Genomic DNA, 27,869 nt, shown 5'->3' with positions numbered 1-27,869 from the left:
GCTTTGCTTGCAACTGCACCAGCTTACTGCCCCACCATTCAAAATATACACGTATCCGGTTTGTGACTTAGAGTCATCCAGATCTGTGTCGAAGCTAACGTCGACGTAACCCTTTACGACGAGCTCTTCGTCACTTCCATAAACGAGAAACATTTCCTTAGTCCTTTTCAGGTACTTCAGGATATTCTTGACCGCTGTCCAGTGTTCCTTGCCGGGATTACTTTGGTACCTTCCTACCAAACTTACGGCAAGGTTAACATCAGGTCTGGTACACAGCATGGCATACATAATAGAACCTATGGCTGAGGCATAGGGGATGACGCTCATCTCTTCTATATCTTCTGCCGTGGTCGGACATTGAGCTGAGCTCAATTTCATACCTTGTAACACAGGCAAGAACCCCTTCTTGGATTGATCCATATTGAACTTCTTCAATATCTTATCAAGGTATGTGCTTTGTGAAAGACCTATGAGGCGTCTCGATCTATCTCTATAGATTTTGATGCCTAATATATAAGCAGCTTCTCCAAGGTCCTTCATTGAAAAACTTTATTCAAGTAGGCCTTGATGCTGTCCAAGAGTTCTATATCATTTCCCTTCAAAAGTATGTCATCTACATATAATATGAGAAATGCTACAGAGCTCCCACTCACTTTCTTGTAAACGCAGGCTTCTCCATAAGTCTGTGTAAACCCAAACGCTTTGATCATCTCATCAAAGCGAATGTTCCAACTCCGAGATGCTTGCACCAGCCCATAAATCGAGCGTTGGAGCTTGCACACTTTGTCAGCATTCTTAGGATCGACAAAACCTTCCGGCTGCATCATATACAATTCTTCCTTAAGGAAACCATTAAGGAATGTTGTTTTGATGTCCATTTGCCATATCTCATAATCGTAGAATGCAGCAATTGCTAACATGATTCGGACGGACTTAAGCTTCGCTACAGGTGAGAAGGTCTCATCGTAGTCAAACCCTTGAACTTGTCGATAACCCTTAGCGACAAGTCGAGCTTTATAGATGGTAACATTACCATCCACGTCCGTCTTCTTCTTAAAGATCCATTTATTTTCTATCGCTGGCCGATCATCGGGCAAGTCTGTCAAAGTCCATACTTTGTTTTCATAGATGGATCCTATCTCGGATTGCATGGCTTCAAGCCATTTGTTGGAATCTGGGCCCGCCATCGCTTCTTCATAGTTGGAAAGTTCACAATTATCTAACAACATGATTTCTAGGACAGGGTTGCCATACCATTTTGGTGTGGAACGTTTCCTTATGGACCTAAGAAGTTCAGTAGCAACTTGATCCGAAGTACCTTGATCATCATCATTAACTTCCTCTCTATCCAGTGTAGGCACCTCAGAAACATTTTCTTGAGTTGCGCCATTTTCCGGTTCAAGAGGTAATACTTCATCAAGCTCTACTTTCCTCCCACTTACTTCTTTCGAGAGAAACTCTTTCTCCAGAAAGGACCCATTCTTGCCAACAAAGATCTTGCCTTCGGATCTGAGGTAGAAGGTGTACCCAATAATTTCTTTTGGGTACCCTATGAAGACGCATTTTTCCGATTTGGGTTCGAGCTTTTCAGGTTGAAGTTTCTTGACATAAGCATCGCATCCCCAAACTTTTAGAAACGACAGCTTAGGTTTCTTCCCAAACCATAATTCATATGGTGTCGTCTTAACGGATTTTGACGGAGCCCTATTTAAAGTGAATGCGGCAGTCTCTAAAGCATAGCCCCAAAAAGAAAGCGGTAAATCGGTAAGAGACATCATAGATCGCACCATATCTAACAGAGTGCGATTACGACGTTCGGACACACCATTACGCTGAGGTGTTCCAGGCGGCGTGAGTTGTGAAACTATTCCACATTTTCTTAAGTGTGCCCCAAACTCGTGACTCAAGTATTCTCCTCCACGATCTGATCGCAGAAACTTGATTTTCCTGTCACGTTGATTTTCAACCTCACTCTGAAATTCCTTGAACTTTTCAAAGGTTTCAGACTTGTGTTTCATTAAGTAGATATACCCATACCTACTTAAATCATCAGTGAGGGTGAGAACATAACGATAGCCACTGCGAGCCTCAACACTCATTGGACCGCACACATCGGTATGTATGATTTCCAATAAGTCGGTTGCTCGCTCCATTGTTCCTGAGAACGGAGTCTTGGTCATTTTACCCATAAGGCATGGTTCGCACGTGTCAAATGATTCATAATCAAGAGACTCTAAAAGTCCATCAGCATGGAGCTTCTTCATGCGTTTAACACCTATGTGACCAAGGCGGCAGTGCCACAAGTATGTGGGACTATCATTATCAACCTTACTTCTTTTGGTACTCACATTATGAACATGTGTAGCATCACGTTCGATATTCATAAAGAATAAACCATTCACCATAGGAGCATGACCATAAAACATATCTCTCATAAAAATGGAACAACCATTATTCTCAGATTTAAAAGAGTAGCCATCTCGAATTAAACGAGATCCCGATACAATGTTCATGCTCAAAGCTGGCACTAAATAACAATTATTAAGGTTTAAAACTAATCCCGAAGGGAGATGCAGAGGTAGCATGCCGACGGCGATCACATTGACCTTGGAACCATTCCCGACGCGCATCGTCACCTCGTCCTTTGCCAGTTTCCGTTTATTCCGCAGCCCCTGCTTTGAGTTACAAATGTGAGCAACTGCACCGGTATCAAATACCCAGGAGCTACTACGGGCACTAGTAAGGTACACATCAATTACATGTATATCACATATACCTTTTGTTTTGCCGGCCTTCTTATCCGCTAAGTACTTAGGGCAGTTCCGCTTCCAGTGACCGCTTCCCTTGCAATAAAAGCACTCAGTCTCGGGCTTGGGTCCATTCTTTGGCTTCTTCCCGGCAGCTTGCTTGCCGGGCGCGGCAACCTCCTTGCCGTCCTTCTTCAAGTTCCTTTTACCCTTGCCTTTCTTGAACTTAGTGGTTTTATTGACCATCAACACTTGATGTTCCTTCCTGACTTCTACCTCTGCTGATTTCAGCATAGCAAATACTTCAGGAATGGTCTTTTCCATCCCCTGCATATTGAAGTTCATCACAAAGCTCTTGTAGCTTGGTGGAAGCGACTGGAGGATTCTGTCAATGACCGCATCATCCGGGAGATTAACTCCCAGCTGAGTCAAGCGGTTATGCAACCCAGACATAGTGAGTATGTGCTCACTGACAGAACTGTTTTCCTCCATCTTACAGCTGAAGAATTTGTCGGAGACTTCATATCTCTCGACCTGGGCATGAGCTTGGAAAACCATTTTCAGCTCTTCGAACATCTCATATGCTCCATGTCTCTCAAAACGCTTTTGGAGCCCCGGCTCTAGGCTGTAAAGCATGCCGCACTGAACGAGGGAGTAGTCATCGGAACGTGCCTGCCAAGCGTTCATAACGTCTTGTTCCGCAGGGAGAACGGGTGCGTCACCAAGCGGTGCTTGTAGGACATAATCTTTCTTGGCAGCTATGAGGATGATCCTCAGGTTCCGGACCCAGTCCGTATAGTTGCTGCCATCGTCTTTCAGCTTAGTTTTCTCTAGGAACGCGTTGAAGTTGAGGACTACGTTGGCCATTTGATCTACATGGCATATTGTAAAATATTTAGACTAAGTTCATGATAATTAAGTTCAACTAATCAAATTATTAGTGAACTCCCACTTAGATTAGACATCCCTCTAGTCATCTAAGTATTACATGATCTGAGTTAGCTAGACCGTGTCCGATCATCACGTGAGACGGACTAGTCAACGTCGGTGAACATCTTCATGTTGATCGTATCTTCTATACGACTCATGCTCGACCTTTCGGTCTTCTGTGTTCCGAGGCCATGTCTGTACATGCTAGGCTCGTCAAGTCAACCTAAGTGTTTGCATGTGTAAATCTGTCTTACACCCGTTGTATGTGAACGTCTGAATAAAACACCCGATCATCATGTGATGTTTTGAAACAGCGAACTGTCGCAACGGTGCACAGTTAGGGGGAACACTTCTTGAATTTATTTTGAGGGATCATCTTATTTACTACCGTCATTCTAAGTAAACAAGATGCAAAACATGATAAACATCACATGCAATCAAATAATAAATGTGACATGATATGGCCAATATCACACAGCTCCTTTGATCTCCATCTTGGGGCTCCATGATCATCTTGTCACCGGCTAGACACCATGATCTCCATTATCATGATCTCCATCATCGTGTCTCCATGAAGTTGCTCGCCAACTATTACTTCTACTACTATGGCTAACGCGTTTAGCAATAAAGTAAAGTAATTTACATGGCATTTCTCGATGACACGCAGGTCATTAAAAGAATAAAGACAACTCCTATGGCTCCTGCCGGTTGTCATACTCATCGACATGCAAGTCGTGAATCCTATTACAATAGCATGAACATCTCATACATCACATATAGATCATTCATCATTCATCACAACTTTGGCCATATCACATCACAAACCACTTGCTGCAAAAACAAGTTAGACGTCCTCTAATTGTTGTTGCAAGTTTTACGTGGCTGAATTAGGGTTCTAGCAAGAACGTTTTCTTACCTACGTTAAAGCCACAACGTGATTTTTCAACTTCTATTTACCCTTCATAAGGACCCTGTTCATTGATTCTGCTCTCAACTAAAGTAGGAGAGACAGACACCCGCCAGCCACCTTATGCAACTAGTGCATGTTAGTCGGTGGAACCGGTCTCACGTAAGCGTACGTGTAAGGTTGGTCCGGGCCGCTTCATCCCACAATACCGCTGAAGCAAGAAAGGACTAGTAACGGCAAGAGAGTTGACAAATCTACGCCCACAACAAATTGTGTTCTACTCGCGCAAGAAGAACTACGCATAGACCTAGCTCATGATGCCACTGTTGGGGAACGTTGCAGAAAACAAAAATTTTCCTACTCGTTTCACCAAGATCATCTAGGAGTTCATCTAGCAACGAGTCATTGGATGCATCTACGTACCTTGTAGATCGCGCACGGAAGCGTTCAAAAGAACGGTGATGATGTAGTCGTACTCGACGTGATCCAAATCACCGATGACCAGCGCCGAACGGACGGCACCTCCGCGTTCAACACACGTACGGAACAGCCACGTCTCCTCCTTCTTGATCCAGAAAGGGAGGGAGGAGAGGTTGAGGGAGATGGCACCAGCAGCAGCACGACGGCGTGGTGTTGATGGAGCTGCAGTACTCCGGCAGAGCTTCGCTAAGCACTATGGAGGAGGAGGAGGTGTTGGGGAGGGAGAAGGAGGCAACCAAAGGCCAAGGCGTTCCGGTATGAAGTCCCTCCTCTCCCCCACTATATATAGGGGTGCCAAAGGGGGGTGGCCGGCCCTAGGAGATCCAATCTCCTAGGGGGTGCGGCGGCCAAGGTGGGTTTCCCTCCCCCCCAAGGCACCTAGGAGGTGCCTTACCCTCCTAGGACTCTTGCCCCCTTAAACCCTAGGCGCATGGGCCTATGTGGGGCTGGTGCCCTTGGCCCATTAGGCCAAGGCGCACCCCCTTACAGCCCATGTGGCCCCCCGGGACAGGTGGACCCACCCGGTGGACCCCTGGGACCCTTCCGGTGGTCCCGGTACAATACCGATAACCCCGAAACTTGTCCCGATGCCCAAAACAGGACTTCCCATATATAAATCTTTACCTCCGGACCATTCTGGAACTCCTCGTGACGTCCGGGATCTCATCCGGGACTCCGAACAACATTCGGGTTACTGCATATACATATCCCTACAACCCTAGCGTAACCGAACCTTAAGTGTGTAGACCCTATGGGTTCGGGAGACAAGCAGACATGACCGAGACGACTCTCCGGTCAATAACCAACAGCGGGATCTGGATACCCATGTTGGCTCCCACATGCTCCACGATGATCTCATCGGATGAACCACGATGTCGAGGATTCTATCAACCCCGTACGCTATTCCCTTTGTCTATCGATATGTTACTTGCCCGAGATTCGATCGTCGGTATCCCAATACCTCGTTCAATCTCGTTACCGGCAAGTCACTTTACTCGTACCATAATGCATGATCCCGTGACCAGACACTTGGTCACTCTGAGCTCATTATGATGATGCATTACCGAGTGGGCCCAGTGATACCTCTCCGTCATACGGAGTGACAAATCCCAGTCTTGATCCATGTCACCCAACAGACACTTTCGGAGATACCCGTAGTCTACCTTTATAGTCACCCAGTTACGTTGTGACATTTGGCATACCCAAAGCACTCCTACGGTATCCGGGAGTTACACGATCTCATGGTCTAAGGAAAAGATACTTTGACATTGGAAACTCTAGCAAACGAACTATACGATCTTGTGCTATGTTTAGGATTGGGTCTTGTCCATCACATCATTCTCCCAATGATGTGATCTCGTTATCAATGACATCCAGTGTCCATAGTCAGGAAACCATGACTATCTGTTGATCAACGAGCTAGTCAACTAGAGGCTCACTAGGGACATGTTGGTGTCTGTTATTCACACATGTATTACGATTTCCGGATAACACAATTATAGCATGAATAAAGACAATTATCATGAACAAGGAAATATAATAATAATGCTTTTATTATTGCCTCTAGGGCATATTTCCAATAAAGATTTGTTACCTGAATCTAGGACTTGGTCAAAAGAGGAAATAATGGGGGCAAAAAGGAGCAGAAACTGGCTATCCAACTGGTCTCTAGGTCTAATAGGGAAATAAAGGGAAACACAGTACAAACTCAATATAAACCCGATCTATTGGTTTAAAAGGGAAAGAAAGTGGGGACTGGGGGACAAGTCAACAGAGTAAGTCCAGCACTAGATTTGCTAGCCTCACACAGGCTATACCGAACAAAAATGGGACCAACCCAGATATCATGTTCTGATGTTTGTTGCCCCGAGCCACTCTTATGTAATGCCACTGGTAAAATGTAGCAGTCGCATTGTTAAAAGTAAGGACACGTTATACCAATGTTGTTTTCAATGTAATGCCTCCAGTAATATGAATCAATGGCACTTTTTTCATGTCCTGCTGAATTTCCCGTTAAGATAAGTTGCTTCTTTTCATTAGAAATGCAACAGTCTTGGTCCTCCTACTCTCCCGTGCCCAAATACCGACTCTGTAGCAGCTGTTAATGCAATGTTGCTGGTAAAATGAAGCAATGACACCATTAAAGTAATGTCGTATTTAACGGTTGTCATAGGTACTCCTAATGCCCACACTAATATCTAGCAATGTTGCTGCTTTAGAAATTGCTACTGTCCTTCTAGGATTGCCATTCAGATAAGGAACATGCTTTTTTTCATTTGATGCATGTTTCGTCACTTGTTAGTCACCCTCCTTTCCACCTTTTTTGTGCAAATAGAGATATACATTTCACGCTTGATCTTAGTTGAACTGCACAAATCATATCCAAATTATAGTTGAACATTCCAGGAGCTTCACGACTAACCTTGATGTTGCTCAATTTTATTGCAATTAATGAAGAAGAAGCTTTGTGGGTTTCATTTTCTGATGGAAATGGAACCGGGGTGGGAGCCCTTTTCTTAAAAAAAAAGAAACTGCTAGCTCATGGGACATTGCTTCATTTTAGGTGAACTTCACCAAAAGGCCCCATGAATTGAATCATCCATGTTGGTGACTGGTGTCATCCCTTCTACGATGGCGTTGACTACAGTTATGGTTCCCATCAGGAGGTATGTTCCTTTTTGGTCTGAACGTTTGCCAAAGATCCTGCATGTTAATCCTGCTCTTGTGCTACTGTTTTGGCACTGCCATGATAAAGCAGTAATGTTATTATTTTGCACCTTAATCTAGTGGCCCTATTAATTTGAGGCAATGTTTTGGAACTGCTAGTTCCACTATTTTTTTATATATCGAAAGAGGGGGGTTCCCTCCTATTTCATTAAAGAAACCCAACCATGGAGAACCATTATCTGACAACATCTCAGGGTACTGGTAGTTATGCAAGTACTACTAGAACGGACTGAGTACTAGCAGGAGACAAGTTCGCCACATAATCTAGGCAGGTAGGGTTATTACCGGATGATGTTTCCTGGGGCCCGAAGCTGTCTAAATCCTTGTCTTGTGTGTTGCGTCTCCTGTCCCGATTAACCCCTCTCAAGCTACCACATAGATGCGTTGGCCTCGCGACTAAGTCCTGACACTAAGGACATCTGACGTGTTAATTCCACGACAGTTGGCGCCCACTGTGGGGCTTGCGCACAGTGGTGTTGAGTTCTTGAAGGGAACTTTCACAGGGTTTCGAGAAGCTCGCGATTGTTCAGATAAAGAAAAGTTGGTTTGAAAAGATCTACATCAGGTTCAAGTTCATCAGTTCAGATTTATGATCTATGAGATTTGAGTTTAAGAAGAATTAGGGCTAAGATATTTGCGTCTGCCGCCGCCATCCGATGATCCGCCGAAGCTCATAGGTACTCACCAAACGATCGGGCTGATGATATTAATTTTTTCTCGGTGGATGCTGTGCACCGCACCTGGCGATCCGACAAGACGTCAAATCCCAGAGAAGACAAAGATGGCCGATTTCCGCGACACCTAGTATTGGTTGAACACTAAAGGCGCTAAGACCAAGGAGGACAAGTTCCAATAAAGAAACTGTCGCTGGTACTAAATTGTATGGAAACCGAAGACGTGGTCAACTCCAACTAGTACAAATACTACCCTATTACATGGAGAAATCAGTAAAAGTGTTTTTAGCTAACAAGCACTACTATGATTCACGTATTACTAAGAACCACAAGTGTAATTATGAAGGAAAAGGCAGCTGCCTAGCACACACGGATGAAGAGGCCAAGACGCAGATCGATCAGGTCAAAACAGCGGCGACAGAGAAAACCAACTGAGAGTTTATACCATCAAAATAAAAAGTTGGGACAAAACCCCGGGCGTCAACTCCAATCTGATAAGCAGTACATCGGCACAAGAAAGCTAGTCGGAGTCTGGTTCAAGGAGAAGAAAGGAAAACCCCAGGCGTCAACTCTAGGCCAAAAGAAGAAATCAGATGCTGCTCTATCAAGAAGAGCTGGATGTTAAAAGTAATTTTATTGGGGCTTGCGCCAGTGTTATTCTACACCACCCATTGCCACGTCGCCTGAAGGCCCACGCGGACCAGTCTACCTCAACATGTTGGTGCCGCGCTCACTCTTATGAACCGCTTGACGGACGCGCGCAAGCCGCCGCCCACGCGGCCGGTCTACCTCAACACGTTGGTGCCGCGCTCGCTCTTCTGAACCACCTGATGGACGCGCACAAACCTCCGCCCATGCTGTTCGGTTTACATCCGTCCGCACTTGCGGCTGATTCCCGTCCGCACCGGCTTATAAATGTCGCGGCCAACTTGTCTGTGATTGATTTTTCACCATGGTGATCATCAACTCCACGGCGGATAATTTTCAACCTAACACATCAGGTGATATCCATCTAAGTTTATCTTATTAACAATTATTGTTTTTTGTTAAAGAACAATTATTCTGCCCTGTAACATTTTTACACAGGGCAATTGTTTATGTCATTATACCGAGGATGCACGTTCGGCTGTGCCGCGCAGCTTCATGGACACGCATATCATAGTCCGGTTTACATCAACGCGCCGGCTGACTCGCCCGTTCGCACCAATTTACAACACCACGGACGACTTGCCCGTCCACCTTCACCGCCGGTTCACGCATCCGTGTCGGTTTACAACGAGGAGGACAACTTGCTCGTCCGCACCAGCTTACAATGTCGCAGTCGACTCATCTGTCTTTGCCACCTCTGATGTTGCGGACGTATTTCCCGTCCGTCTCTCGCAACCTGGTCTACATCAACATGTCAGGCCACACCTGTCTGTATGAGCTATTCATTGAGTATGAGCAAGTCACAGCTTGGGTAGCCCAGTTTTCTTTCAACAAAATGAAGGCAAATTATCATATACTATCAACCGCCATCTGCACTGGGTGGCCCAGTGGGCAGGCGCACAAGTCGCCACCACTACAGTTTGGTTAACTTAAAATAGCCCCGGAAGGAACCATTGGCCGAGTTGCTAACGCAGCTCATATGGGATCATTTATAACCCGTCGCGGTCACCTCAACCTTCTGTGAATTTACCTCGTGCTATCAACACCAATGATATGCCATTTATGCTGGTTTATATCACGGTCCAATATGGAGAATCTCAAGCCAACTCCTCGAGTCACCTTGAGACTCGGGGGCTACAATGATATGACTCGGCAAATGTCTGCGGTTTTCAGTGAAGTCAAGAACCCCAGGACATTGGAGGGAAAGATAACCCGGTCCCGGAGGCTACCACCATATTGGTGCAAATTTAAAGGCCATCAAAAAATGGCCGGCCTAAAAAGAAGGATTCCGGATTAAAATCCGGCTCAAGGGAAAGATATCTCCCACAAAGCTTTGAAGCTCTCAATATCCGGTTTAAGAATTTCCGGTTCAAGAAGAATTTATCTCTTGCAAAAAGTTAAAGGTTGCCGAAGAGGACCTGCTGCCCTGATGCGCGGCTCAAACATGGGTATCCTGCCTTATGGGCTCATCTTCATATGATCACTTGGGGGCTTCATGTTCAAACATAGGTGTATTCACCAAAGAGAACATAGCGTTACTACCCTCTTGATGCGGCTATCAAGCCAATATTATCATTAGGGGCCAAAGAGAGTTTTGTTGCACAACACAACTCAAACATAGGCACCCGACAAGCACAACTCAGAAGCATATCACGTGGGGGCTTTTTCTTATAAAGCGGAGTTCCAATTATCCATTAAACCGGCTTATAAAGTCACAACAAAGCTTGGGAGCTTCACACCCAAGGGCCAAAGAGAGTCTTGTTGCTACGCACAACTCAAACATAGGCACCCATTTGAGCACAGCTCACAAAGTTACTTGGGGGCTCTTTGTGCAATGCAACAAAGAGTTTGAAAGGACCCTTGTAATATGCTATCAAGCACAGCTTGGAAGCCTGGTGTATTCACCTAAAACCCCGGGTTAACCTGCCTTCATTACGTAAGCCACTCCTATCCAGGTAATCCTGGCATGACCCGTCGAACGTTTGACAAGTCAATCTTATACAGACCCTGAACTTGTCAAAGTTAAAACGACGATTGGTTAGTTGGAGGTCCATCTTAAAAGGCTTTGTCAAATGGTTTAACTCAGCAGCCTGGCAGCCCATGAAAAGCCTCGAATTTGGGCATGGCAGCCCTTGAAAAGCCTCGACTACATGGTTTTATTTGCCTTTGTCAAGATTTTTCTCTTTTGATAAAATTTTATGTTGAACCGACATCTATTGACTCGGCATGGCTATCAGTCATCAAATTAACCCGGTGTTTGTTAACCCGGCTTGGCTTTCAGCTACAAGTTGTCAGACCACATTCAATTATAAATTGATGTTTATTAACCGGTCTGTCATTGACTATAAGTCGCCAGGATGATCGTCCGGTGTTTATTACAACCTGGCATGGCTTCTAAACCAACAAAGCATGGTGGGAGTTATCAGCACTCCAGATTTGGATTATCACCCTTACTACAAAAAAGTTGGTAAGCCAACGATGTGATTCAATGTCACAGGTATGATATATTTCATATTTGATTATTCTTAAGTGCAGCCTTGGTTACAAACCCGGGTTATATGTTGGGCATTATGACCCATCCGGCGGTAAACCGCCCGAACACTTTAAACTTGTTGTATGCAGAAACAGGTTGAATAAAGCATAATTATAAATCACCGGTGTTTATTAACCCAGCCTGGTTTTGGACTATAAGTCTCCAGTATATATTTGGATTGCGCCATTGGAATCATGCGCTCATAAATCGTTGGATTATATGATTCAAATCTTCAAATAGCCAACATGGCTGGATTTTATTATGGTTATCAATAACCAATATTATGATCAAGGTTTTCAAAGTTGCTTTAGCGCAATTGCTATTATCTTATCAATGAATATGATTTATTCTACAAAGGAAGGAATAGTCCCGAGTCGCTGCAGGCTTATGACCTGGCACTTGGGGGCTACATTATTTAAGTTAAGATTACATCAAATACACAAGTCTCATGTCGCTGCAAGCATGCACCATGACACTTGGGGGCTAATGCAAAGTCATTGTTTTCTCACTTTATTGAAGACCTGACTCGTCACATCATAATGAGTCAGCCCTTGGAGACTACAAATTGCTCATGTCAACAATTCAAGGTACAAAGATTTTTATCCATTATATTGAAGGGTCCATTGCTCAGTTGGTAAAACACAAGGCTCTTAGACTTGTGGACATGGATTCAAGCCCCATGATGGGGGTTACATCATATGATGTAATTTTCGTTGAAAGTATATATCAAGTCCCAGCTCAATATTATCGTACTGAGCCGGCCCTTGGGGAATACACGTTGTTGTTCAAAATATACATGATTATATTTACAAAGTCCCTGCTCATTATTGCATAATGACCCGACCCTTGGGGGCTACACTGGTTGAAGTTTTTATGAGCATAAGGCAATTTCAAGTCCCAGGTTGCTGCAAGCATGACAACCCGGCACTTGGGGGCTACATATATGGAGTATTCAGTTTTTATTAGTGACTGAGATGAACAACATGGATTTCTTCAAAGTGGTAGTAATTATATGGAAACAAGTCGCAAATCATCACTTTGTTCTGTTCAAGACTTGGGGGCTACAGGTAATATGGATATAAGGGAGAAATATCTTCCGATTTTCATTATGACCTGGTGTCTACAACAATCATGAACCGGCGTTGGCAACAATCATGAACCGGCGTTGGAAACAATCATAACCCGGAATTATCAGTTTTTATAACCTGACGATTTTTGGAGATCATAGATTGGCAAGTTCTACATTTTCAAACTGGCTCAATATCAGTTGAATATTTGAAGACCAATATTTTTGTCAAATCAGAGCACTGAAGGCCGATTCAAATGGATTATTTGTTTACAAAATATCTTCTGCAAGCAAATTGATTATGAAGCTAGTCTATTGACTCGGATTTTCTATAAGGAAGAAATGACAAGGATTTAAGGATGATCAAGTGACGGTTTATAAGAATCTTTAACCCGGAGCACAAGTCGCCAAGTTTGTTCTTGTGTTTGTTTTACATGATCAGTTTAACATGGATGAATCCAAATTAAACTGGGGGCTAATGTCGAGGATATACCCCGCGGTATGAACCGGACGGAAATATGACCCGGCCGGACTTGGCGGTTTACTTGAGACCCGGTATACACTCGGTGATTCATTGGTGACCCGCCCTGACCAGACGGTTTACAAGCAACCTACCTGAACATTATGACTCACTGGTAACCCAGCGGGCGGGACAGACGGATGACAAGGCCCAAGGCCCAGAAGGCCGGTTTATGTTAATGGTGGGCCGGTTTAAGAGGAAAGGCGTGAGGAATATTTACCTTACAAGGAGTTAAGACCCGGACTTGTATCTGGTTTGTATTAGAAGGTAGACTAGTCCTAATCCTAAAAGGACTCCACATGTAACCCTCCCCCCTAACTTATATAAGGAGGGGCAGGGCTCCCCAAAGAGGGACAAGCAACAAGAAACAATCTCTAGGGCTAGATACAACTAGAGGAGAGCCAGTTTACGGCGACTCCCTCATGAGCATAATGAGACCTAGGCACAAACAGCATGTAGGGTTATTACCATATGATGTTTCCCAGGGCCCGAAGCTGTCTAAATCCTTGTGTTGTGTGTTGCGTCTCTTGTCCCGATCAACCCCACTCAAGCTACCACATAGATGCGTTGGCCTCGCGACTAAGTCCTGACACTAAGGACATCTGACGTGTTAATTCCACGACAGGGACGCAACACCAGCTTGACCAAGTTTGGATTACAACCCAAATGCTACCACAGAAACATCAGGGGGAAGATCGGAACTGAAAGAGCCAGCTTCAGCATCCCAATCTAAGCACCCCCGGCCTCCATCCTTGCGACGCACGGTACACCTTGTTTGCCACTTGCTCGACCCTAATGTCACTGATAAAATGAAGTAATAATACGGTTAAAATAGAGCGAGTGTCCTCTCTATCATTTCATTTCCAATGTAGATAAAGAAAGTGCTTCTCTTTGTTAATGTATGTTTCATCAACTAGTCCCATTGTTAATGTTTAAGTGTTTCTACAAACTTGGGTGCTTAATTTTAGTTGATCTGCACAAAAATAGAGATTTCAATGTCTCAAGGCCCCTCCTGGTACTACCTTTGTACACTGATGTTCATCACTGGTAGAAGGTGTATCAGGGAGACTTGGGACAATTTCGAGTATGAGGCCTACCATATGAAGCGTCGCAGGGACCATCTCGCCCTCGCAGCATGGCATACTATGATACTATCACAATATTTTCTTCTATTTATTAGTGTATGTTTCATCAACTAGTGCCACTATAATGTAATAACCATTTTTCATTATCTGTGTAAACAAGGTTATTCAGCTGCATTTTGGTGGAACTGCACTAATATGGATGGAACCGGCATATATGCAGAGTGCGAGGTGTGCCAAGTAAAAATTACCGACACCAACCATGCTCCATGCATGCATTGGCATCCATTACCACAAGTGGCATGTGTGGTGCTCTCTGTGGACGGATCTTTCTCGGCAGCAAATCCTCTAACCAAATACTAGAAGCTTATATTGGCAGTTTTCTAGGGAGTACCCTTTTCTGAAAGAAGCACCAATCTATTTTTCTTTATTTGTACAGTGTCACAACTTTGAACCAAAGGTCCAGAGCTATTTTAGGGTGATTGGCGTAGTACACGAAGACTGATTGTAAGCATGATTTTCATTAGCTGCCACACTGATTGTAAGCATGAGCAGATGGAAGATTAGGTTAGTGTGAAGCTTACCTTAAACCCTACCGCCGCCATTGAAACGAGGCGAGCATCGAGGGAACCCTGGAGAACGGCGGGGAAGCGACGTCGCGCCATCCGGCCTACTCTTGCAGTGGGAGAACGAATACTCATGTGGCTCCGGCTGGATCTGCACTCTCACGAACGGCACACCGTACTCGATCAATTCGTTATCCTGTGGGTGCTCGACCTTCGACCTGTACGCCCACCACCTCTGCCTGACTTTCGCCTTGGGCGAATTTGTCTGCTCCATCGCCCAGAGGAGATACTCGATAAACTCAAAGGACTGCAGCGTGACTGCCGTCGAGGAGTACACCGCCGCCCTCATCACCGTTGTCTCGCTCTTTCGCATACATTGCCACATGGCCCTCATCGTCCTTGAAATCTCCCACTCATTGTCAAACCAAGTAAGGATCTCCTTCAACCTGGCTAACTTTGCTTGGTCGCCGTCCGTGATCTGCCCGATTCACTGCTGCATCCTCTCCATAGATGTCCTTCTTAGTGGTCTGGTGCTAGCTTTGGAAGATGGGAGGAGAGACGGTGGTCTTGTAATAGAGAAGACAGAGAGGCGAGACGGTGGTTTTGGAATGGAGATGCTGGAGAGGAGAGGAGGTGGTTTCGCAAAAATAATATAATTTGGAAGTACATTCAGATGCGTACCAAACGATACAATTGTTGGTGACATGCATTCACATTTTGCTTGTCAAATACAGTACATGGTCAAACTTTGACCCAAAATACGCAAAACAAAAAAATTTCTTCCAAGACCAGCATCGCTCTTCCGCTCTTCTCCTCTTAAACCACCACCGCTCCTCTCTTGTTCCAATTTAAATATAGCGCAACTCCTCTCCTCTTCCATTTCAAAACCACCGCCCCTCCTCTCTTGCTCCAATCCAAAACCAGCATCGCTCCTCTCCCGTTCTAATCCAAAACCAGTGCTGCTCCTCTCCTCTTCCATTCAAAAACCACCACTGGCGAGTGAAGGTGCTATGGAGAAGTAGATCGATGGAGGAGTACAACCGATACATGAGGATCACAGACGGCGGCCCTGTGAAGCTAGCTAGGATGTTGGAGATATAGTCTTGATTTGACAACAAGGACCAACTAGCGGCGACGGTGACATCCATGGCCAAATATCTGCAACAGAGTGAAAAGGCGGCGATACTCACGAAGGGTGTCGCGCGGGAGTACATAGAGCTGCTCCTCTGGGCCATGGAGCAAACAGATTCACCGAATCTGATCGTGGGGGAGCGGTGGTGGGAGTATCAATCCCAGATGGAGCATCCACCAGAGATTGAAGGATCGAGCACCTACAAGGTGATGTTTGTGAGTGTGCCATGCCAGAGCGAGCCGGTGAAGTCTTCGTCGACCGAACCCAACTACAAGAGGAGAAAAGCAGTTGGCCCGACGATGCTTCCCCGCCATCCTCTCCCTCGTCATTCACATCGTCTCACGGGGCGGCTATCTGCTGCCGAGGAATAGGAGGGGACTGCCCCCCCCCATCCCAATAGTTGGGCAGGTTGTGAATTGTGAGGAGGAGCTTAGGGTTGTCAGTTTTTGCTGGTTGTGAATTGTGTTTTGTGTTGTGTATTTCGAGAGTACTTTCAGATATGAATGTCTTTTGAATATCAGATTTGCAGTATTGAGCATATGAAGTATTTTATGAATTCTAGAGATCTATTTTTACCACTTAAAAAATGTAGTTTCATAGGAGTATAAAAGTGCAGACAATGTGGTTCCCAGAGAAGAAACTGCAAGTTTCAGTTTCAGATAAGAAACTGCAAGTTTAGTTTCAGATAAGAAACTGCAACTTTCAAAGGCAGATCATTTATATTAAAACGGCCTTTTCAAACAGGGTTAACATCATTTTGGAAGTTTTATTCATGGTCGAAAATGGAACTACAAGCCAGCTAACATCATGTTGATCAACATTCATGCATAGCACATCTTCATATGATGCACAGTCAAAAAGATTTGCTATTTTCAAAATGCCCACACAATGTCGAGTGTGCGAAACACAGAGAAAACGAGGGACAAAGTTTTGGCAAGTGTTGGACATGGTGTGCGTAGATGACAATGGGGACCCAGATGTCAATAAAGGCAGAGGCAAAAAAATTGGAGATATTTTCCCTGCACAGGTGGAATCGAACCCGGGCGGAATAGCTGTCGGGTAGTGTCACTTGGCCACTAGGCTAGTTCTGTAGTTTCGTTATTAATAAGACACTTCCTCAGGTGGTTGGATCCCCTTCTGCGCCTTTGTGCGCTCGCCGCGACGCCACTGTCTGCCATTGTGAACATGCTGAACAAACGAGAGGAACCTGGAGAGGACTGTACGTGGAGAGGCGGACAGTCGGGACCGACCAGGTCTATGGCCGTACGCAAGCAAGTGCCTCATCGAAAAATTACTTCCTCCTAATGCTATACTGACGTTGGGGCCCATGGGTTTGCCAACATAGTTACATTTTTTAGGTGCCTCAACATAGTTACTATAGGAGATAAATTCACAACGAAGTTGGGTAGCTGGCAGGTATCATTTATTATCACTGGGGCAGCAAGTATCAGCTGGGTTTTGGGCTGCCCCGTCTAGACTTTCTTTTTTAACATGCGTAGCCCACGACATGCCGGTTTGTATTTTCTTGAGGGTCGTCATGTATCGACCGGCCTATGGACCTCCCATCCGAGGTTTTATTTTTTCCTAAAACATCGGCATCCCAATTTATTTATTCTTTTGAAGAAAACGCAGCGGTCTGTTCTATTTTTCTATATAAGAATAGGAATGCCTGGTCCAACTTATGTTTCCCTTCTAACTATATTATATATATTTAAATTAGTTTATATGTTATTATATATTATTTTTATTGTCATCATATATTTAACAGATACTTACATATGCAAGAAAACAATATCCCACATCTTATTAACTTATAAAAATAATTTCTTAACAATAAAATCCTGGATTTTTTTGGCACGAAAATCCTAGTCATTGTGTACAAAAGCTTGGTAAGATTTAAGGACGAATGTAATAATAAATCACTTATTATTTCAATATATTTATAACAAAATGCTCAATCCATGTTTATTTTTTGATAACATTGCTGGCCCAACCCAACATTATAATTAGAATCAGCCGAGCAAAATCATGTATTTCGAGAAAGTGCAAATGGCGTGTATTTTTTTAGGAAAAAATAAATGGGCCGCATGGACGCTACATTATTTGTTCACCTAGCCCAGCTAATGGACTGTAATTCAAAAAATAGAAGATCAAGTTGACTGTAAATTCTACCCTGCAAAAAAAAGACTGTAAATTCTGAAAAAATGGGTTGAATACGTGCCATGTTTTTGGAGGCTGAAATGTGGGCCAATAGGTCGAAGCCAACGCAAGTCGTTGTCAACTTAGTCAACAAATGATTCTGACATCGTTAGCCGTTGGATTTACGTCCAACGACCAACATCCATCTTCAATCTCTCGTCTACTTAGCACGCTTCGCTGTGGAGCGCTACTCCACCGTTGGCCAGGCCATCCCTCCACCCCTCCACACCTCATGTTCTTCTCCACCGACTGCCGAACCACATTGCACCAGAACCAGTTAACCCTCGTACACCTCTCTGTCTGCGACTCTACTCCCGCGTCCTCCCATCTCTGGCTCATTGCTGTCTGGGGCCTCGCCATCGTCCACCACCTTGGATGCGCTCGGCGCGGCATGGTCAACGTGGTCAACGAACGACACCATCGGAGGTAGACTGTGCGTGGAGAGGCTGACAGCTGGGTCCACGGCCGCACGCAAGGAAATGCCTCCTTATTACGCGCAAAATGATGATTCCTCCACCTGATAGCTGGGACCCACTGGAAGGGCCTCTATATTTCATGAAAAAAACGTTCCCCCGTTGAAAAGTCGGACCCACCAGCTATATCTTCGCATGCAAGGAAGTGCCTCCTTATTACGCACAAAAAAATGAATACCCCCTGCTAGCTGGGACCCACCATAGTGGGAGGCTGACTTGTGGGCCAACTACGTTAACGGGGATAGAGGGCTTTCTCAACTTGTCAATATGAACGTTTCTAGCTCCAGTGACCGTATGATGTCCATCCAACGGCCGTAGTGCTTCTTCAACCTCTGGTCTTCTTGCTCCAGCCGCCCAAACCAGCGCCGGTCGTGTCGCGTGCTCCTACCTCCTGTGGCCGACTGTGATGCCGCGGAGGCCTCACCGCCCCCTACTACTCGCACCGCTGGCCAGGCCATCCCCCTACTCACCCACACCCCCTGTTATTCTGCGACGACGGCAGCCTCACACAGCAGCCGAACCAGTGAACCCTCGTACTCCTCTCCGCATGGGCATCCACTGCCGCCTCTTTCCCGGCTCCGTGTCGTCCCCTTCCTAGGTCTTGTCGTCGTCCACCGCCTTGGTGCTCTCGGCGCGGCGTGGTCAATGTGGTCAATGACCGACTTCCATTGGAAGAGTACTGTACGTGGAGAGGCCGACAGTTGGGTCCACAGCCGCAGCTAGGAAGTGCCTCCTTATTATGCGGAAAATAATGATTCCTCCACTTGACAGTAGGGACCCATGGATGGGCAACTGTATTTCACGAAAAAAGTTCCCCCCTGACTGCTGGGACCCACCAGCTACATCTTCACATGCAAGGAAGTGCGTCTGGGCAAAAAAAACGATTTGCCCCCTGACTGCTAGGACCCACCATCTACATCTTCGCACACAAGGAAGTGCCTGACAGTCGGGACCCACCTGGTCGAAGCATACGTAGCGTTGTCATTCTGGTCGCAAACGTGTACGTACATACTGGTCGATGTAGAGGCGTGCATATGTCGTAGTAGAGGCGCCCATGTAGCATGTACATGTACGTATAGTGGCCAATGTGAAAGAAAGAGAATACGGCCACAAACGTACATATGGGCGGGGTCTCAAACGCCTACTCGCGCATACGTACGGCCAGGGCTCGTGTACATGGCTGGGTCAGAATGGAGAAACAGCCTCGTCATCATGTTAATGGGGAGCCAACCGGCTGGGTCAAAATGGAATGCGTCGTCATGTTCATCAGGAGGGCTTGGATGGAACAGTCGATGGAAACGAGGCCTGGCGTACCGCAGAATGGAGGAAACGGCCTTTTGTTTGACCGGCTACGTTCGGAACGGGATCCTGTTCATCGGGAGGGGTCTGGCGTACCACAAAACAGAGGAAACTAACTTGTGTTGGACCTCCTAAAGTCGAAACAGAGTCCTGTTGATCGGGAGGGGTGTGGCCTACCGCAAAACAGAGGAAACAGACTTGTGTTGAAGTGCTACGGTCGAAATGGGGGTCCTGTTCATCGGGAGGGGTGTGGTGTACCGCAAAACAGGACTCCACGGGATACTGTTCATCTCCACCATCGACCTCCTCCAGCCTCCACGGGCTACTGTTCATCCACCGCCGACCTCCTCCAGCCTCCACCTGCGACTGTTCATCCACGGGCTCCTGTTCATCCAGCCTCCACCGTGTGCTACTCCACTGGCTATTGTTCAACCATCCCTCTCCACAGGCTCATGTTCAACCACCCCTCCACGGGATACTGTTCATCCAGCCCTCCACCGTCTACTATTCATCCAGCCCTCCAATGGGTCGTCCTGTTCATCCAGCCCCAACTGGCTCGATCGATCGGGGTCCTGTTCATCCGAAGGCAACACCACGGGGTCCTGTTCATCCACCCCCACTGAGAACTGTTCATCCAACCCCCCCCCCCCCAGCAACGCTCACTGTTCATTCATAGGCAGCATCGATCGGCTTCAGTTAGCAGCAGTAGCAAAGGAATCGCTCAATCGGGTTCAGTTAACAGCCATCGATCGATCGCTTGGGTTCAGTAACGCGTAGCATGCAGTGCAATCGCTCGGGTTCAGTTAGGTGACGCCTCGCTCGGGTTTAGTTAGAGACCAACGCCTCGCAACCACGCGCGTACGGTACGAGAGAAACACACATCGCTCGGCCCCTGGCCACCCACCGTAACCGGGAACTCCTCGAAATTTTCCTCGCCCTCGCTTCTGCCACAGTTTTTCCGTCATGGACAGCCCAAAGAATGTCATGCAGCTGCGTCTCCGGCCCGCCCAGGACAAAAAGCCCATTTTCTGTCATGATTTTTTGTCATAGAAGTAGGAGCCCACCACATCTATGATGATACCAGGTTTTGTCACAATTATCGTCATAGAAGTGTCATAAGTATGACAGAAAAAATTCCGTTCGACCTAAAATGTCACGGATGTGTCTTTTTTTGTAGTTTACTGTTTGGTGTGTCCTGTCAACTCGCAGAATGAGGAGAAGCTTGCAGGACAAGGTGAAGCTCGCTTACGCCTTTTGACTAATGCAACCTACCCTCGCCCAGGCAGTGGACATGCATCAGTTCATTCGGTGTCAGATTGCCAGAGGCATACACTATAGAACCCAACATGCGGAGTACCATCATTGTTCGACTTCACGAAGAGGCGAAGAGCCAAGTGCAAGGTTTAGTAGTACGAGTAGTACTACTACTAGAATCGCATGGTGGAGCGTATGTACTCTTATTTTTTTTAATCTCTGATAAAGTACACATTTATTCGAGAGAAGGACGGAAAACGGCAGCCCAATAGTATAGTATTAAAAAACAACGAACATGTAATGATGATATCGATCAACCATGCTCGAATATATCTTGGCCTCCATGCGAGCCTGTCTGTGTGTTCTCGCTCCTCGTCTCTCTCGAGGAATGGCGGGTTGGCTATTTTGCCGTCAATTGAGATTGGTTTGCTCACACTCCGGTCCCATATGTCAGTGATATGCCAAGAGGGGGTGCATTGATCGACCGGTCATACGCGTACTTGGTTTTGCACCATCATACTACTCCTCCCTCCATCATAATTTACAGGGCGCGCTTCATTATGATGCATTTCTCTCAATGCATTTCCACCACCACAGAGACTTTAGACGCGTTTGGTTTAATGCTCAATTAATTAGGGCATGGTAACCGCAATCAAGTCCACAATTTTCTCTCGATGTACTATGGAGTGGAGTAAGTGCATGCATGTGTGTACCCGGGTTGGAAGCACTGCATTCATGTGTGTACGCATTATTTCCTCTAGTAATAGACGCCGTGCTATAACTACCAATGCTATTTTTCAGGCCGATCGCTAGTCGCCTTGGTCCTAGAGATTTTTTTTGAAGCGCGCTCTATAAACAGTGACGGATGGAGCAGTATGAGAGGATTCAAAGAAGAGTGTATTGATGGTTGTTTCTTCCGAGCAACTTACAGTGGGAAAGGTGGGGCTTATGATTTGACTGCTCATTACTCATTATTAATGTGGCGCGACGACCAGGCTGAGTCTCCCATGTGGTTGTGCACTACTCCCTCGGTTCTTAAATATACTCTGGAGTATTTGTCTTTCTAGAGATTTCAACGAGTGACTACATACGAAGCAAAATGAGTGAATCTACACTCTAAAATATGCCCATTTGAAATTTGTAAAAAGACAAAGATTTAGGAACGGAGGAGTATTATTTTGTGCATGGCACATGGACCCGGATGCTGAAGAGGCTTCTGGCAATGCTATCAAGATTCCAACATTTGTTTACATAATTGACGTACAATACAAATAATTTTCCAGCGACATGAAATTGTACAATGCTTTGAGCTTTGAGCTTTTGTTTCGTGTGTCTTGCCATTGATGCACTTCCGGAAACAATAAAACACTAACTTCCTTGCTAATGCATCTCAATGATTAGCATATCAGAGCTAATATTTACATCACAACTGAATACAAAGTTGTGAGAAGGTGTTAAATTAAAATTGATCCATGCTTTCATTGGCAGCAACGTCCACCCAACTTTGTCTAAATCAACAAGGCATGTTGAGAAAAAAGTAGCTGTCTGGAGCATGCAACATTCCGATCATTTTGTGCAGTTCCACTAAAATAGAGTTGAGCGCCCCTATTCCAAAGATATTAAGTGTGATTACGATAATAGAGGACTGCTGATGAAACAATAAACACACAAATAGAAGCTGGTTACCTTTGCAGTCTCTCTTAAGACTAACTAGTTGGAGAAGATTAGGCTCGGAGTTCGATGAGGAGGATAGAGCAAAACCAATCTCCCTTTGTGCAGTCGCACTGAAATGTAGAGATGTTGCATGTGTGACATTTTAGTACAACCGCATAAAACACTCTTAAGAAAAAAGTGATTTGTGCAGTTCACCAAAAGGTCACAATAGCAACGAGGTGAAACGGATCACCCTGTTTGCAAAAAAGAGGTAGAAAGGAAACAATTACTGGCCAATAACAGTTGATGACACATGTGACAACAAAAAAGAAGCATATTCCTTGTCCTAAGGGAAGATAAAAACACGGTTGTGTTTGTCTAAAACGGTGTGAGGACGAGATTGCAATATGGAAAGTACGCCGGACAAGCTATGTTTTTGGCAAAGAACTATGGAAGATCCACATGCAAGATTTTCCACATGCAGCGACGTGGGAAGACGGGCAGTGGAGCAAGGCCGGAGGGGATACCTGGAGGTCGTCAGGATGTAACTAGGTGAGCGGCGGCGGGCGGAATCTGCCCATACTACGCTAGCGAGCAGGTGGTGTAGGCCCAACTGCGCTGGAGCTTGGTCAGAGAGAACGGCGTGTACCGCAGATCGGGATGTGCTGTCTCGGCACCGTCGAACGGAGAAACGACCTTTCCGCCGGCGGACGAGATGCTGTCCGATCAGTGACCAACGGTGAGAGAGAGAGAGAGGCCACCGCAGCCTTGTGTGAGATACTCTGAAGAGAGACAAACCTAGGCAGGCAGGCTCCATTATATATACTGGAGCGGACTACCTTTTTTCTCCATAAAAATCGTTTTATATTCTGTATACGTGCCATTGAGCGATATAACTTTATTTAAAAATAATGCGCCAACGCATCAAGTCGAACTTTGTTTCGTGCACACGTGGTACACGACCTCCGTAGGTAAACAACCGCTACAGGCGTTCAAATTAGCACGTGGGCAGCCATTTTGTATAGAAATGAGCTCCACCGTGTACCCGCGCGGGTGTGGCTGGGCACGAAGCATGAGTACGTGCACCTATTCTCTTCTTGTGTACGTACACCACCTACGTGGGGTTGTGTGAGAGAGATACAAACATATAGAGATATAGTGTGTGGGTTCGTGAGTACTTTTTTTTGGGAGGGGGGTCAATCAAAAAATGTAACATATGCAATGTGTGTGAAATAGAGTCCTGGATATATCATATATAGAGAGGGGGCGATCCACGAGAAGAGAGTGGAGGTATCATCAGCTTGAGGTATCCATAGAATCGAAGAGAGAGATGATGATGTGTGTGTGTGCGCGCGCGATCGATAAAGAGTGCCATCAAATTTTTATGTGCCCACGTCAAAGATATAGAGTGACTGGCCTACTAGAACGTGAGAGGGGATAGGTGCAGTTTGTCTCTGTGGCATGGATACCTACCTACAGTGCTCACCTATCGGTGTGTGGTGGTGGGGGGAGGCCTAATTAACTATAGAGGTACAATGGCTGATATATGTGTGGAGGAGGAGACAGGCCTACCTCATGTATTAAGGGAGATCGAACGGCATCCATGCATATGTGTAGGAGAGGAATAAGGTTGCGAGAGATAGAGCTAGAGTGTTGGAGGGGGTGGTAGTGGAGTTGCTTCTAACAAATGGTGGGAGAGGCTTGCTAGACAAATGGAGGGCACACCTACAATATCAATAAGAGAGGGGATGGCTGCCTATCTGTGCACGTGCATGTGAGAGACGGGCAGGAGGCATGCATGAATAATGAGGGGGGACGATACGACTGTGGTAAGCAAATGTAACTACATAGGAATATCAATCGTCCTTTGTTAGAAAAAGGAGAGACATGACTTGTGAGGTACGTCGATCGATGGGTGGGGGAAATAGTTAAAGTAGACATAGGTATATGTTGGGAGATCAATCAGTATACATGCATGTATGTGTTAGAAGCAAATAAGGCACGGGGAGAAGGATAGAGAGAGAGGGATGCATCTAGGAGGTGATGCGAGAGGCATACTATATCGATGGGAAAGGAGTGTGCGAGTATGAGAACGATGAAAAGAGTGGTGGGAGTGAGGCATGGACGGTGATAAGAGAAGAGGGGAAGCTTGTGTTTGTGCTAGGCACACCTGGCTAGAGAGGCATATCGATTGATGTGTGTCGTAAAGAAGGAGTTGGGGGGGCCTACACACACTGTGGGTGAATGACCTAAAGTGAAAAGACGAATTTGCGCGATGGAGCTAGAGAATGCCGAGGGAGGGTGAGAGGGATGCGGGCATGTGCATGCACGAGAGAAAGTTAGCGCTAGGTACAAAGATAAGAGGATTGTGTGGGTGTAAAAGACGAATATAGATCATAATTCGTTATAAAAAGCAAATTCGGATATTTGAAGAATTTATCATAGTGTTTTAAACCGACGCATGTGTGAATATATATAACGGTGATGCACATGGTGTTGTTATGAACATGTTATACTACATATAATATGTTTTATCTCTACTCTTATAAAAATAGAGTTGTTGATGATGGTGTGCCTGCCATCTTGCAATATAGGTCGTCCGATTTATATCTGACGGATAGGAAGGAAACTATGGCAATTTTAAAAGAAGATACCCACACCCCTCTCCATATTTGCAAATAAGGCATCCCCTTGATCATGTTGATGTTCCGTGGAACGCATAGGCATCTTGCTAGTACTACATATAATATATAGAACATTGATTATAATTTGGGCTAATGTGTGGCTTTTGCAGCTCAGGGCCAAATACTTGTCATAATGTAAGGGGCGGGGCACTATACTTTGTGTGATAAACACGGTGTACGTATGGAACATGGTTTAGATTATGAATATATAGTTAGTACATCAAATGTACTATTATTTGGAATCAACGTCAAGTGTATTCAAAAAGTAGAATTCGAGTTCATATAGTACACATAGTTCATATCTATCTCTATAGAAATCAGGGGGTGTGCTATTAAGTTAATACACGAATGATGGTTGAAGTTGGCAACAATCATGATTGTAGATTCTTATTGAAATAGAGAAACGAATTAAAATTCAGTTCGAATTGCAGCGGTAGTATAGACATTTGGAATGCACTAAAATGTTGGTATGAGTAGGTTACATGCATTATACAGCCAGCGAATTTTTTTTAATTTGATATAACATGGATTCATACTCCCTCCTTCCATCTATATAGGGTGTAATGCGTTTTTAAGACCGCCTTTGACTATTGACAAGATTAACAGTACATGACATGCACAATGTGAAAATTATATCATTGAAAGCTCTTTTCACGCACAAATTTAACAATGTGCTTCGTGTAAGTTGCATGTCATATGTTATTGCTCTAATATTTGGTCAAAGTTAGCATCGAAAAACGCATTAGGCCCTATATAGATGGAAGGAGGGAGTAGCTTTGAATAGCATTTGTATAGTAAAATGGGGCAAAACTCTCTCTTTGTGTGGTGTGAATAGTTCTATTTTTTCGTTTTTTTGGCTTCAGGGAAGTGCGAATTGATTTGGTACGTACAAGTACAATATTACACGTTAGGCTTGTCCCTAAAATTCAACCTGCGCCTTGTTATATCCCAAAAATTCAGATATCATGCTCCCAAAACTGGCGCCTTCACAACCCACGCCTTGCTATCCCGAAATTACAATGCGCGCGAAAACTCCCTCCAGCTGCCAAATCCCAACACGCGAAATACCCCTTCTAAACCTGAGCCGAAAGGGCCGCTAGTTCAAATCGGTGGCGGTACTATTGTAACACACCCTACATTTTGGACAAGCGCGTCCCTAAGTCATGGTTCACCCCCTCCCATCGCCTCTTTTTCGCCATTCAAAATCCTAGGCCTCCATAACCTCTCTGCTCCAGCCACAAAACCCCACCCTCCTCCGTCCACCACCTCACCACTGCCCAGTCGGAGCCTCTTCCCCAATGACATCATCCACTATAACAGCTCAACGTCCCTCATCCACCTCCCCAGATGAGGATCCGTCGTCCATCTCGTTGTCCCGTCGGTTTAGCTGCCCCGTCCTCCACCTCCAAGGAGCTGCTCCGACGATCGCCTCGTCTAGCATAGCTGCTCCATCCCCACAGAGTCACCTTAACCTGCGCCACCAGAACCACAACATCCTCACCGACTCCTCGGACGAAGCCGAGGCCTACTCGGCTCCACCAAAGAGGTTGTACACGCATCGCATCGCACCTTCTCCTTAACTTGACCTCCCGGCGTCGATGGTGCTCCATCCCGCACCCCCATGGAGCGGCTACCTTGAAGCTGGCGCCGCGGGCAACATCTCCACGGCGGTGCTCCCACAGTGTGAGGCCCCTTTGGCAGTGGCGGCCATACCAGCCGGATCTGCTACTACTGCTCCGGCTCTCGCTCGCTCCCTCGCGACACTGCTGCTGCTCCGGCTCTCGCACGCTCGCCCAGCTGTTGCTGCTCTGGCTCTCGCTCACGCTGCTGCTGTTGCTGCTCTGTCCCTCGCTCGTGTTGCTGCTCTTCTCCGATTTAGCTACACTTCAGTCGACTAAATCGACTTTTGGGTCAGTCGATTTTCAGGGGGTGGGGGGCTCGCCAGAGTTAAGGACGAACCACCCATAGCGGGGAGGGGGGCTCGCCAGAGAGGTACCCCACTATCTATCTTAGGGTTCATGATGGGTGACGGGGGGCCTAGAGGGCTGGCTGGGGCAGCGGCGGACCAGCGGTGGGGAGTTGTTTCGAGGCGGCGAGGCGGGCTGGGGCTGGCGGTTCGGCCGGTGGTGGCTGGCGGCTCACGGGGGTGCAGATTGAAGATGAACTACAGACCCTCCCTAAACTACATGTCAAGTGCCTCTCTGCTATCATTGCGTTCAGTTTCGATAGTAACATTCAGATTCCACAGTAAATTTCAGTTTCGATAGTTAAGTTCAGAGTCAACAGTTTTTACCT

Source organism: Triticum aestivum, chromosome 2B, assembly GCF_018294505.1.
Source record: "Triticum aestivum cultivar Chinese Spring chromosome 2B, IWGSC CS RefSeq v2.1, whole genome shotgun sequence".
Classification (NCBI taxonomy): domain Eukaryota; kingdom Viridiplantae; phylum Streptophyta; class Magnoliopsida; order Poales; family Poaceae; genus Triticum; species Triticum aestivum.
The sequence above is the reverse complement of the archived record's forward strand: the minus strand, read 5'-3'. Positions refer to the sequence as shown.